Below are 13,507 nucleotides of genomic sequence, written 5' to 3'. Positions count from 1 at the left end.
TACAAGGGTGATCCCCTCACCATAGAGATCATCCTCACGAAAAATCAGCCCATTCCAAATCTTTTTGCCCATATAAGACAAAAACATTATCGTTTTATGAGTAAATTTATGTGTCTACAGATCCTAACCCCCTCTCTCTCTCTCTCTCTCTCTCTCTCTATATATATATATATATATATATATATATATATATATGGAAATGTTCAGCAACAAACATTTTGACAAACATTTTGGCAAAAACTTTTTCAAAATATGGGTTAGAGGTTTTGGAATGGGCTGATTTTTGGTGAGGATGATCTCTATGGTGAGGAGATCATCATCACCAAAAATCAGCCCATTCTAAAACTTCTAACCCATCAAAAATGGTTTACAAAAAATGGACGGTCCACGATTTTTTAACTTGTAAACATAGGGCTAGAAGTTTTGGAATGGGCTGATTTTTGGAGAGGGTGATCTCCTCACCATAGAGATCATCCTCACCAAAAATCAGCCCATTCCAAAACCTCTAACCCATGTTTTGAAAAATGTTTTGCCAAAATGTTTGTCAAAATGTTTGTTGCTGAAAAGGACCCATATATATATATATATATATATATAGATAGATAGATAGATAGATAGATAGAGGACAATGACATGGGAACACTTTGCACAAGGGAACAATGAAGAAAAATATTTAAAAATAAAAATAAAAATAAAAATAAAAAATAAAAATGTAAGAGAAAGGTGGGGTTAGGACACAAATAATCCATAATAAAAGTCATGCTCTAGAGAATTGGCTATTAAAACCATGTGGGGATATGGTTTTCAAGTGCAAAACTTGGATTTGGAGACTGAAAAAATAGTAATTTATGATCAATCAAACTTATTTGGACATATATATAAGATTGAGTTAGAGTTTGACATTTGGATTTGTGGGGAGATGCTTTTCATGTGCAAAACTTTAATTTGGAGAGTGAAAAAAAAATAGTGATTTATGATCAATCAAACTTATTGGACATGCATATAAGATGGAGTTGGAGTTTGAAATTTGGGTTTGTTGAGAGGGGAGATGCTTTCAAGTGTAAAACTTGGATTTGGAGACTGAAGAAAATAATAGTTTATGATCAATCAAACTTGTTGGGCATATATATATATATATATATATATAGGGGGGCGTTTAATGGCCAGTTTTTTGGCAAACTTTTTGGCAAAACATTTTTCAAACCATGAGTTAGAGGTTTTGGAATGGGCTGATTTTTGGTGAGGATGATCTCTACGGTGAGGAGATCATCATCACCAAAAATCAGCCCATTCCAAAACCTCTGACTCATGTTTTGAAAAATGTTTTGCCAAAAAGTTTGCCATTGAACGCTACCCATATATATATATATATATATATATATATATATATATAGTAATTAATTTGATTTTCGGTTTGGCTCAATTTTTTATATTACCTGAACTGAGAATCGAACCGAATTCATCAGTTGTCTTTTTTTTTTTTAAATCCGAAACCGAACCAAATTTAGTCTAAACCGAATCAAACCAATCCAAATCACACAGTTTAGTTCGATTCTCGGTTTGAATCGAATTATTTTGCACCCCTAATTCTCACAAGTCTGATGTGGAATGAGTACATAACCATAGATGTGTTTCCTCGTGATATGAGTAAGAACATCTACGATTATGTATGCATGCCCACGTCAAAATTATGAGAATCACAGTAAATCTTGTGTCACTCCAACACGACTATATAAATTTTACTAATCCCTTGGATTTCGTTACTATATCTTATGCTGTACTAATCCGTAGTAGTTTGGTACTGATATTTAGAAATTCTGTTTTTATTTTTATTTTTATTTTTTGTTCCCTCTTATCTCAAGATCTCAACCTAGTAGAGTAATTCGTTGTCACATTTTCTTTGGGCCCAATATATAGTTTTGACTTCTGAGTTCCGACTTTAATAATTCGTTCAGTCTACTTGGATTTTGAACACTCAGTCCCTCAAATTCGATGATGTCATTTGACTAAGTCAACTTGGTAAAATGTATTGTAGATTATAACTTTAAGTTATCTACCAAATTGAACACTTGTAAATAAGGTTAGATTTACATTAGTTGGTATATTTCAACACGATACCGGATTGGGTTTAACGGATTGGAAGGATCCGAAATTGGTTCAATAAGTTATTGAGAATTGGGCCCTTATTAGAATCTAAGTCCGTGGGCCAGATCCATCAAACTCTAACTCTTACTGCATCTTAATAGACTCGGGAGGTGCTCTTGAAGTGTAAGTTGGATTTGGAGTTGAAAAGCAGTATACCTATGATCACTTAGAAGTAGTATAAAAGGAGATTCTAAGTTCCACTAAATTTAACTCATCTCTCAACTTATATCTCTTACCTTAATTGCCATTTGAAACAGAGACAGAGAAAGAGAGTAGTAAGCTGTTTGTGTCCATCAATGTCAGACTATATATTTCCAAACAAAGACTATAAGTTCTCACCTACGGATGCAGATTTATTGGCCAAACTTAAAGCTAAGGTAAATCAAGATGAAGTTGGATCAAAACCCATTAAGGATTGCAACGTTTACGACTTTGAACCATGGAGTCTCCCAGGTATGTGTCTGTTTTTGAAAAATGATTGTTTTTATATATATATGTATTCTTTTAAGCATTTTTTTTTACTTGGTGAAAATACGGAAATGCCTAACACTTTTGGTCTAATTACATTAATCGGAAACAATTTTGAAATATTTACATAATAAGATAAATTTATTCGGCTGAGTAATAAAATTACGTTGAAAAACTAAAGAGGTACAAAGGTAAATTCATTTCAAGAGTTTTGTACCATAACACTACCAAATAAATTTATTGGGGGTACATAAATATTTTAAAATTGTGTTGGATTACATAATTGAACCAAAAAAAAATTTCCATTGGTTAAAGATTTGTGATTTTCTAACCATCCCTCCAACAAACTCTCTCCACGTGGCTGTGCATAGAATCATAGATTTTCCTCTGGATATACAACTGTGCATCATGCATCCTCATAAATATGTGCAGTTGTGTATCCCAAGGGAAAAAAATCTATGATTCTAAGCTCAGCCACGTGGGGAGAGTTTGTCAGGCAAGAGTCAATATATCATTATTCTTTGTTAAAACACTATCTTTTTCTTCTCATTCTTTTTATTACAATGCTTTAATAAACTAATTTTATGGTTTTTGTGTTTTTAGAGCTTGAGGTGACAGAAAAGATTAAAGAACGGTATTGCTACGTTCTAAGAAAACAGAAGACAGCGATCTCGGCCCATCGAACTGTGGCAGGAGGAGGTCGATGGATTACTCATGGTAATGTTAAGAAAATTTGTGATAAAGGTGAAGTGATTGGACACAGGCAAGCGCTAATATTCAAGCAGGACAACGGAGAGAACACTGAATGGATAATGCACGAGTATACTTTACCCCCAATTTATGACAAACACTATAAGGTTGTGTTTTTTATTTTTTTGTTATTCTTGTTATATTGTAGTTTATAGAACTTGAAACATTTATTGTTGGGTTGTTGACATTTCTTTTTTTCTTCTATATTTTAGAAGCAATTTCGAAGAAATGGGGTTGTGTAGAATTATAAATAGTGGTCGTGCAAAGAATAAAGTGGTCGACTGTAATGGATCGGTTATGAGCTATGATTCGGAAGAAAGAGACAGAAAGCAACAAAGGGGTTTGACAGAATCATCTTGTTCCAACCAAGTTTTTCCTATGGAGCAGTTACAACTTTGTATTGATCAAGAAATGATGGGATGGAATATTACAGACCTGAGGAGTTTTACTAACCTCAACGAGGACTGGATGCGTTCACTATGATCTGTTGGAGGAAGATTTTTATCTGATTGTTAAGAATGAAGTATTTGTTGGGATCAAAAAGTTGCTTGCTTTATGATTTGATTTAGTTATGGTATCAGAGTTTCAACTTTTTTGATTTCTCTCTCAAAATCCATCATTTTGAATTTGAATTTTTTTTCCCTATTAGTATTTGTATTCCCCTGCCTCGCTTTCCTTCATGATCCTTTGTTGCTTCATGCCAATCAACCAATGTCCCTCACGTAGAGAAAATTGGCTATTCAGGTCCCCTTTGGTTAAATAATGTCTTGAATTTTGTTGGTGGTATACTAAGTTGCAAGGGTACAGGGGGGCACCCCCACCGGGGGTCCCTTTGACCAGGCAAGGGTAAAGGGAGAAGTGCCACTTCTCAAGAGCTTGGGGTTGAAGCCCCTAGCTCAAATTTTTTTAGATTATGAAAAAAAGGCAATTGTGTAATATTTTCTTAATAGTTTTTTCTTTTCTTTTTAGGAGATGAAACAACTCCTGATTTAATAAATAGTGACCTCTAGGGCTATAAAACTCTAGAGAAAAAAGTGATTGTTCTTGACAAGTTCTGTGAGCGTAGGCGAACTATCGAACCATGTAAATCCTAGTGTTTGTGCGATCTTTATCCTCTTCATTGTTTTATATTTTTTTTTTCACACCCTCTTCCCACGTGACACACTTATAGGTGTTGAACCAGGAAGATTTTTATCCTTTTTGTTGTTTCATTTATTTTTTTTCACACCCTATTCCCACATGGCACGCCCATAAGTGTTGGTCACGGTGGGGGACACCTAACATAGTCGGCCAGGTACACTTCTTCCAACGTGGTGCGCCCATAAGTGTTAGTCACGGTGGAAGCTGACTAGTCGGCTAGGTACCCTTCTTCCCATGTGGCACGCCCATAAGCGTTAGTCATGGTGGAAACCTTACTGACATAGTCTACTTGGAGTTTTTCTAATTACATGTATACCGTGCATACATTTGAGAGGTAAGGGAGGAAGGAATGAAGAAGTAGAACACAGAATACGAAAAATCTAAAAGAAAATGAAAAGGGGTCGGGACGTGTTATATAGATATTAAAAAAACATGTTGGTGACTTTGTTCAAGATTTGACTAGCACTTTGGAAGAAACTAGATGTTGCCAATGGTTAGGGTAATTGGCTATTCAGGTCCCCTTTGGTTAAATAATGTCATGAAGGGAGATATGCCACTTCTCAGGGGCTTGGGGGTGAAGCCCTTAGCTCAAATTTTTTACTATTACAAAAAAAAAGAAAAAAAAAAGGCAATTGTGTAATATTTTCTTAAGGGTTTTTTCTTCTCTTTTTAGGAGATTAAACAACTCCTGATTTTATAAATACTGATCTCTAGGGCTATAAAACTCTAGAGAAAAAAGTGATTGTTCTTAACCAATTCCGTGAGTGTAGGCGCACTATCGAACCATGTAAATCCTAGTGTTTGTGCGATTTTTATCCTCTTCATTGTTTCATTTTTTTTTTCACACCCTTTTCCCATGTGACACGCTCATAGGTGTCAGAACCATGAAGATTTCTATCCTTTTTGTTGTTTCATTTATTTTTTCACACCCTATTCCCACATGGCAGGTACACTTCCTCCAATGTGGTGCGCCCAAAAGTGTTAGTCACGGTGGAAGCTGACTAGTTGGCTAGGTACCCTTCTTCCCATGTGGCACGCCCATAAGTGTTAGTCATGGTAGAAATCTTATTAACATAGTCTACTTGGAGTTTTTCTAATTACATGTATACTGTGCATACACATTTGAGAGGTAAGTGATCGATTGTAAAGCTTGATATATAAATGCAGAGATAGAGATGTTAACTAAGACTTCGGGCAAGTCGAATTCGTTCCACAGGGATAGTTTGAATTCAAAATCTCATTCGAATAAAAAGGCCAAAATAGAATTAGAAAACAGATTCCTTAAAAATGAAATTGATTTCTAAAAACAGAAAAGAAAGTAGCAACTAATTTGTAAATGAAATTAAACTAACAATAGAGATTGAAGATATAAGGAAAATATCTTGGAGAGGTCAGCTCAACATTTGCAATTCATCCAAAATACTGATTTATTCTAATTATAACTCAATCCACGTAGCAAGTCATTGCTCGTAGATCGGAAGATAAACCGAATTAAACATTGATGGTAACCGAAGAGTATTCATGAGAATCCCAACTTCAACCAAGTGTAGCTGACTTATACTTCAATTCTTTACATAGCATGATTGTTCTTGAGCTTATCTAAGCAACAATCATCTAAGCTTGATTTGAATGTTTAAGTTTGCTAATCTTATCATAACAGGATTCTCAGTATTAACATGTAAAACATAAATAAAGAATCAAAACAACATTGTTAGGATGAAATTGCTCTGGCATTCTTGACCTCTTTAAAGAGAGTCTAGCCGATCATCACAAGAATTGTAATTGTAGAAAATAACAAAAGAACGAAGAACAGGAGTGAAGAAGATGATGATCGATCTGTAGTCCTTCTTTTATAGCTCTCCAAAGAATTACAAAAGCAATGAATGGATCACTCTTGATGTTCTCACTACACTCAAGAACTTTCTCAAAAATTACAGAAAATTGAATAAAGAAAAATCAAAAATTGTAGAAGAAGAGAGCAAGAGAAGATCCATTCTCTAAAATCAACCCTCCAATTTATAACATTCCTATTAAGGTAATCGGGTTGATTTGGCAGATGATTTGATTCGAACGACCCATTTAGTTACAACCACCAAAGCAATTGGAAGCTTCTGTGCAAATCTCAAGGACAAATTCCTCAAGATGACCACAGCGCTGTGACGTGACGGTCAAATCCTTCGAATTTTTTCTGGATGCTTCCTTTCGACTCGCATATTATAACCGTAATTGTTATGTCTTTTGTTGGTTTCCAAATGTGTCCTTTTTACCTGAAATTAATAACAATTTATTGTTAGCTACATTAATTAGGGATTTTGATATAATTCATTATTATTTTAAAGGAACTAGTATTCAAACTTTAATAATCTTGGTGAAATTAAGGTCCCAAAGTGAGATTATTAGAACCTTATCACTAAGGGAGGAAGGAATGAAGAAGTAGAACATAGAATACAAAAAATCTAAAAGAAAATGAAAAGGGGTTGGGAACGTGTTATATGTATTAAAAAAGTAAGAATTGTATTAAAAATAAATTAATACAAGATTGTATTACTTCAAGCAGATTTAAAATAGGCGAAAATCAATTGCTTTGCTTAGAGATATAAAAAACATGTGGGTGACTTTGTTCAAGATTTGAAAAACATGCACTTTTGAAAGCTATTAAAGAGCAGTGTTGGTCTAATACACCTGAGACTGGAATGTCTAATCTTGTTGGCTTAGGGACCCATTGTCCATTGATATTTACTCACACCTGGGTGAATCTCAAAATCAAAAAGACAAAAAACTAGAGAACAGCTTCACTGATGATTTTTAGTGGTCAGAACTCATCTTGACTATGATAGTTACGGCTATTTGGATGAGAGAGACCACAACAGTTAAGGATACGTACCATGGACTCTCACTACGTACACTTAAACAAAGTTTTCCTCTAATTAATTATCAAAACTACGGAAAACAGGATGAGGACCTCAATTATGCGACTTTCACTATGTCATAATCAGTGTAAACAACGGCCCAAGACCGTCGCTTTTAAACAAAACGACTGCCCTCACAGTTGTCTGAATTGTCGTTTTAAAAGGAGAAGCGTTTAAAATGCGACTGCCAGTGGAAGTCGTAAAAAACGACAGTCTTAGATAGTCGTAAAAAACGTCGGTCTTAGACAGTCGTTTTCTGGATTTATAATATTTAAAAAATTACTTTTCTGAATTTATAAATAGAAAAAATGGATCATTAAAAAAATCCAATTCTAAACCAGGGTTGATTTGCAAACATGAATTGTCCACAAAAATAATTGATTATTCAATTACCAAACATCATTAACAATCTTCATACTTACCTCATAGTCCATTTTGAGAATCCCTCACTTTCTTGAAGTATTTCAACTTGATGTTTGCTGCAAAACTTCAATACTGCACAAACCCAAACACACCCTAGAGTTCCGAAACACGCAATACGGTAAGTAGAATGGGGTTAAGGGCCGTGATCTCCCAACAACTAGTAGTATGACCATCAACATGCGAATTACATTTACAGTGCTACCATATAAAATACAGTAACATTGACAAAGTTATAAAAGCTTTGGACCCCCAGTAGGAAGCGAGATAATAAAAGACAAGATTTTATCCTATACACCCTACAACCAATTTCACAAAATGAAACCAAGAAATAGAATATACAAAAAACCCCAAAAGGATGACACTTGTCAGTGACGTCTTCGACAAAGGTAAACCTAAGGAGGTCTCCTCATATCATATATATATACCTTGCAGAAACAGAACAACATAACCTTCAAGAAGCATCAGCATTCAAATCAAATAAACATTCAACATTGAATAAAGAGAAGGCAAAGAATCAATCAACAATGTTTCCGAAAGGATTTAGCTATATTTCCTATTCAAGACTGGTGTAAGGATGCGTTTCAAATTCTGAGAACAGAATTTAGGAACTGTGACAAAAATTTATTGCACATGTAGTTCAGAGTAAAATAAAGGGGACATTATAATTAAAGAAAGCATTCTTTAGTTCATTTTATCAAGTTAGACTGCGGTGATAAAAACGCACGCTATGTCATCAAACTATTCAAAGAGCCTAAAACTTGAAGCATTCTGCCAACACAGGAAGGAATTTTTCTGACCTAAGACATGCAGAATGCTTCAAGATAATGTCGGTTTTTTTTTTTTTTTTTTGGGTCTATGCCCACAGAATGGGGTCACCTAGCATTTGTCAATAGTCTGTCTAAATTCAATTCTAAACCAGGAAAAAAATCCATATTTTCAAACTAATGACATACACCTTGACCATGGTCTTGTACAAAAGACAACTAAAATTGACAAAAACACCCTCAACAACAAAAAAACACATAGAATAGAAAAGAGGGAAGGAGAAATACCTGAGCAAGTTCTACCATGGTGAATTCCCCAGGGTTACCAAGATTTAAGGGCCCCACATGCTCTCCTTCCATCAATCGCATCAATCGCAAATACTCGTCAGCTTCCAGAATCCTTACTTAAATTGATGTCATGATGCATTTCAACTGTAAGATTTGAATAGATGTAATCAAAATACCTGAAGAAAGGGATGATCCTTATCAAGCAAGCTTCCAATCGTTTTCCCCTAAATCTCACAAAGTAGAAAAGTGAATAAGACGCTTGTTGTTCTCCGAACAGTACTTAACCTAAAGAATTCAACATCACACATCCACATTCATCAATTTCCACACACATACACACGAATCCACTAAAGCAGATGATCTACGACTACCGTACATCCAAGTTCTTGATGATTGGGTGCTCCGGATTGATTTCAAAAACCCTTCTGCCTCTCATATAGTCCAAGCTAGATGTGTCACTGAGCGATTGTGCCTTCATCAGCCTGCAAGGAACTTGGAAACCAAGGATCAGCGAAAACAGCTACAAATACCCGTGGACTGCTGATTGCCAAATAAAAGGACAGAAACTCACCTCTCCATGTTGGCAGACCAACCAAACTTCCCAGACACAAGAACACAAGATGAGGTGCTCAATCAGCTGGAAATTTGAACATTGGCAACTTTGTCACCCAAATGCTTCTTGATCCAATCACAAGTTTTGCCAAACTCCTGCTTGATCTCCTTCTCTTTCTCCTCATTTTTATCACCTTTTAAAACATTTTGATTTAGAGGATTTGAGTCAGAAGTTCAACAGCGAAGAAATATTGAGCACATACTTTGGAAGCCAAGTTTCAGTTGACTTACCCAAATCCAAGTCTTCCTTGCTGATGTCAATGAAGTTCTTCTCTTTGTATGATTTCAGGTTTTGAATAGCAACCTCGTCAATGGGATCAACAAAGAACAGAACCTAAAGCAACGGTAGACATTAGCCAAGACAGTTCATAAACAGAAAAAATAACAAAAGGGATTGCAAAATCAACTAAACAAAGCTCTAAAGTATCAAATAAAGTTGAGTATGTATTTCAAAATCTAATAGATATCCTTCTGCTCAGGTTTCATGTTCTCAACATACTCATCTACACTAATATCATATCGAACGCCTTCTGCACCAATCTTTTTCTCATAATACGTACCTAGAAAGCAGATGATCTACAACACAACAAACCACATAATAAACCTTTTCTGAACTCCCTACTTGCACTAAAACATTTTTTACTAGAATTATAATTGGCTTTCACCCATCGGACCCTTTTTAATGTTAAAATCATGAGTTGACAGTTGTTATCCATACGTATACCATCACATATAAGAAAAAAGATCTTATTTCTCGGAGCAATGCAAACAAATAATACAATTATTACTTGATTTTAAATATGAAAATCTTTCTGCCATGATTTTCAACACATGTACTTAAAGTTTAGAACAACAGAAATTCCAAATATAACCCAAAGCAAAATATAACCAAAGTTATAGTTACCTCTCCAAAAGCCTCGCACTAACAATAGTTAACAACAGAAATTCCAGCTCCAACAATCATCCAGACTTGGGACCATCCTTTTCCCTCCTCCTTTATCCAGGCTTGGGACTGGCAATGTAAAACATATAATTTTACATTGGTGGAGTTAAAAAAGGGTTAATTAACAACAACAAAAATAGTTATAAAAGAAATCATAAAACATACGTAGGTAAAAAGTCTATGTAGTGAAATTAAATGTACCAAAAACTAAATGTATCAAGATGACATTGGATCTACACCTAACTCTCGACCTGACAATCAAGATAGCAAACCGTCTATGTTTATTTTAATAAACTGATCTGAAATTGGAGTTGATAAATACCTTAATACACTCTAATTGATTCGAAATGGAGAAAAATAGCAGTAGGAAATGCTACACATAGCATGCTATAGATACCTTAGAAGGTGTTCTATAATCAGTTCATATAGCAAAATCCATTGGGTAGTCCTACCAATTGAGCTGCTATAAGAACACTTAGTGGATCATTATCCTCTCGAATATGATAGCGAAGAATGCAATGAGAGGCAAGAGAACGCCCAACGTTTAGAAGGCTTCTAACCACGACTATCATGCTATAAAAGAATGGCAATAAATCTTTTTAAACTCCAAATAGCATAATTCCAAGTCAATTTTTCATCATAATCTCTAATCTTGTTCTAGGCCGTCATGGAATTAAAACATTGATTCAACATAGAGCATCTTAGTCACATATAAGCTGGTTCAATCCAGAACAAACCTCTTTATTCTTCCAATTTCTCTAATTCCACTAACAAGACAACTTCTGGTGGGTCTCCCTAGAGTATTTATATAACCAATTCATACATATGATTCCTCTTGGCTTGTTGCTCTAAGAGTTGAGTTTGTGTGCTTAAACCTTCGTTAGATGCTCTAACAACTGGATGAAGTATCATGACATTGACTTTCCTAGCAGCATTATCCCCTAAAATAATGTTACAAAAAGTGTACATGATATAGCTAACATGATTTAGTATGACATCTCTATTGTAGTAAGATAACCTATAGTCCATAGGCTCGTTAATGAGTGCAACTATATTTGTTGTCTATATTATTTAATTGCACCATATGCAATTGAATGTAATGGATACAAGCAAGTGACTCCTCACTAAGAGCCTCAATTATTTGATCAGACACACAAGAAAATTGATGAATCAACTCGTATTAACCAAGTTCTTATAGGCCATTGGGCAATAATTCTCTTGGGTGATGAGTGATCGAGCACATTTGGCTTGACACTGCATAAAACGAACCTATCGATTGGTTCAAGTGTGAGTGGTGAGACTTTGCACAAGGAGATCTAGTGTTGATTAGTTTATCATATTACCGTTGTTCCCTACCTTCACTCGTGGTAATCCTTGAAAAATAATGCAACTGGAATTCTTACCATCATAACTATATTAGAATCATTCATTTTTATTCTATTCATGACACCTTTAAATTTTTTCTCTGTCATATATTGTTTTCTTTTTTTTTTTCCCTTTTGATTTAAAAATTTCAACGCTTCAAAAATCGCATAGAGCCCCATGCATAATTGATACCACTAGTATTAACTTCACCTAACAAGATACACCCATTGCTATCTCTACCAATGAAGCCAAAGGTATGCCACGATAGATAACAAACTGTCTATGTTTATTTTAATAAAGTGATAAAAAATTGGAGTAAATAAACACCTTAGTACACTCCAATTGATCCAAAATGGAATTGGAAACTTTACTTTGTATCTCGATTCCACCAAACACTAATTCATTAAATAGTAGATTTCCCAATTTTTACAAATAATTTAGCAATATTTCTCACTTGATTAAATGTGAAACAACAAGCTTAACAAGAGTAGATTTCCCAATTTCTTCTACAAGTAATTTAGCAATATCTCTCACTTGATTAGATGTGAAACAACAATCTTAACAAGAGTAGATTTTCCAATTTCAACAAATAATTTGGCAATGTGGACATACTTGATTAAACAAATAATTACAACAACAATAGATCATCTACCTACAGCTTAAATTGGATACTTCCCCAGCTAATCTCATTTTACAAGTTTTCCAAAACATTCCCCCAGAAATGAACACATTAGAACTGCTCAATTCTTTCAAATATTAGTTTTAGATTAACTTCTAGTTGTTTAGTCACAATAGTGTTAAAAAACTCAATCGTGGCTAGGGATTTGTTGGTGGATCTTAGTCAATTCTATGAACATGATATGATTTGCAACAATTAGAAATCAGGAAGAGGCGATCCAAATAAGGGTAGTTTCCAACATAATATCAATTAAAAACCTTCAATGCCTTCAAACATAAGAAATAATTTGAGATGGGCGAATCGGTACCTCTTTCTTCTTCAAATCTGCTAAAGATGACCCTGGTAATTTGAGAGAGTCGAGTGAGGGATCGAGACACTAGATCAATGATTTTGAAATCTGATTGTGTCTGGAAAGCCTAGTTATCTTTCTTCAAAATCCGAGATTCTGTGAGTGAGAGATCGAGCGAAGAATTAATGTTCAAAATTAGATCGATTCTGTGAGTGAAAGAGAGTCGATCGAACGAAATCTAGTGTGAGTGAAAGAGAGAGAATCGATCGAACGAAAACCAGTGTGAGTGAAAGAGAGAGAGAGTAGATCGAACGAAAATCAATGAGTGAAAGAGAGAGATTCGAACAAAACCGGTGAGTGAAAGAGAGAGGGATTCGATCGAAGAAAAACCAGTGTGAGTGAAAGAGAGACTGAGAGAGTCGATCGAATAAAATCAAGTGTGTAAGTCGAATCTGAGACTACAATTGCGATCCGAGTCGAGTCGAACGAAAAAGAGTCTGAGTTGAGTCGAATTTGAGGCGGAACAGGAAGTTTTTTTTTTTGCGGGTTAGCGAGGGTTGGAGTCCGTCGCTTAAAACGACGGCTCAAAGCTGTCGTTTTTTCCGGCGCTAGTTTAATTACTTATTTGGATAAATGCTTGTTTTTCTTCTTTGGAGAGGGAAGTTAGGTTTTCTCTTCTATTAATTGGTCTAGTTTTGATTTTTGTAAACTTGATTAAGGTAGTAGATTTGA

General features: G+C 34.9%; 2 long non-coding RNA genes across 2 annotated transcripts; both read right to left on the bottom strand.

The window, feature by feature from the left end:
* Positions 1–6,317: 6,317 nt before the first annotated feature.
* LOC147395841 (uncharacterized) lies at positions 6,318–8,970 on the bottom strand. The gene is made up of 2 exons (XR_015180760.1): positions 8,888–8,970; positions 6,318–8,260 (listed from the first exon to the last, which is right to left on the bottom strand). It is a non-coding gene; the product is annotated as an uncharacterized LOC147395841 (long non-coding RNA).
* A 61-nt stretch (positions 8,971–9,031) lies between these two features.
* Positions 9,032–13,185, bottom strand: LOC147395840 (uncharacterized). The gene is made up of 6 exons (XR_015180759.1): positions 12,794–13,185; positions 10,404–10,511; positions 9,731–9,833; positions 9,459–9,633; positions 9,264–9,369; positions 9,032–9,172 (listed from the first exon to the last, which is right to left on the bottom strand). It is a non-coding gene; the product is annotated as an uncharacterized LOC147395840 (long non-coding RNA).
* Between the last annotated feature and the right edge of the window lie 322 nt (positions 13,186–13,507).

This window comes from Akebia trifoliata, chromosome 8, assembly GCF_017979445.1.
Source record: "Akebia trifoliata isolate Shusen 1 chromosome 8, ASM1797944v1, whole genome shotgun sequence".
Classification (NCBI taxonomy): domain Eukaryota; kingdom Viridiplantae; phylum Streptophyta; class Magnoliopsida; order Ranunculales; family Lardizabalaceae; genus Akebia; species Akebia trifoliata.
The sequence above is the reverse complement of the archived record's forward strand: the minus strand, read 5'-3'. Positions and strand labels throughout refer to the sequence as shown.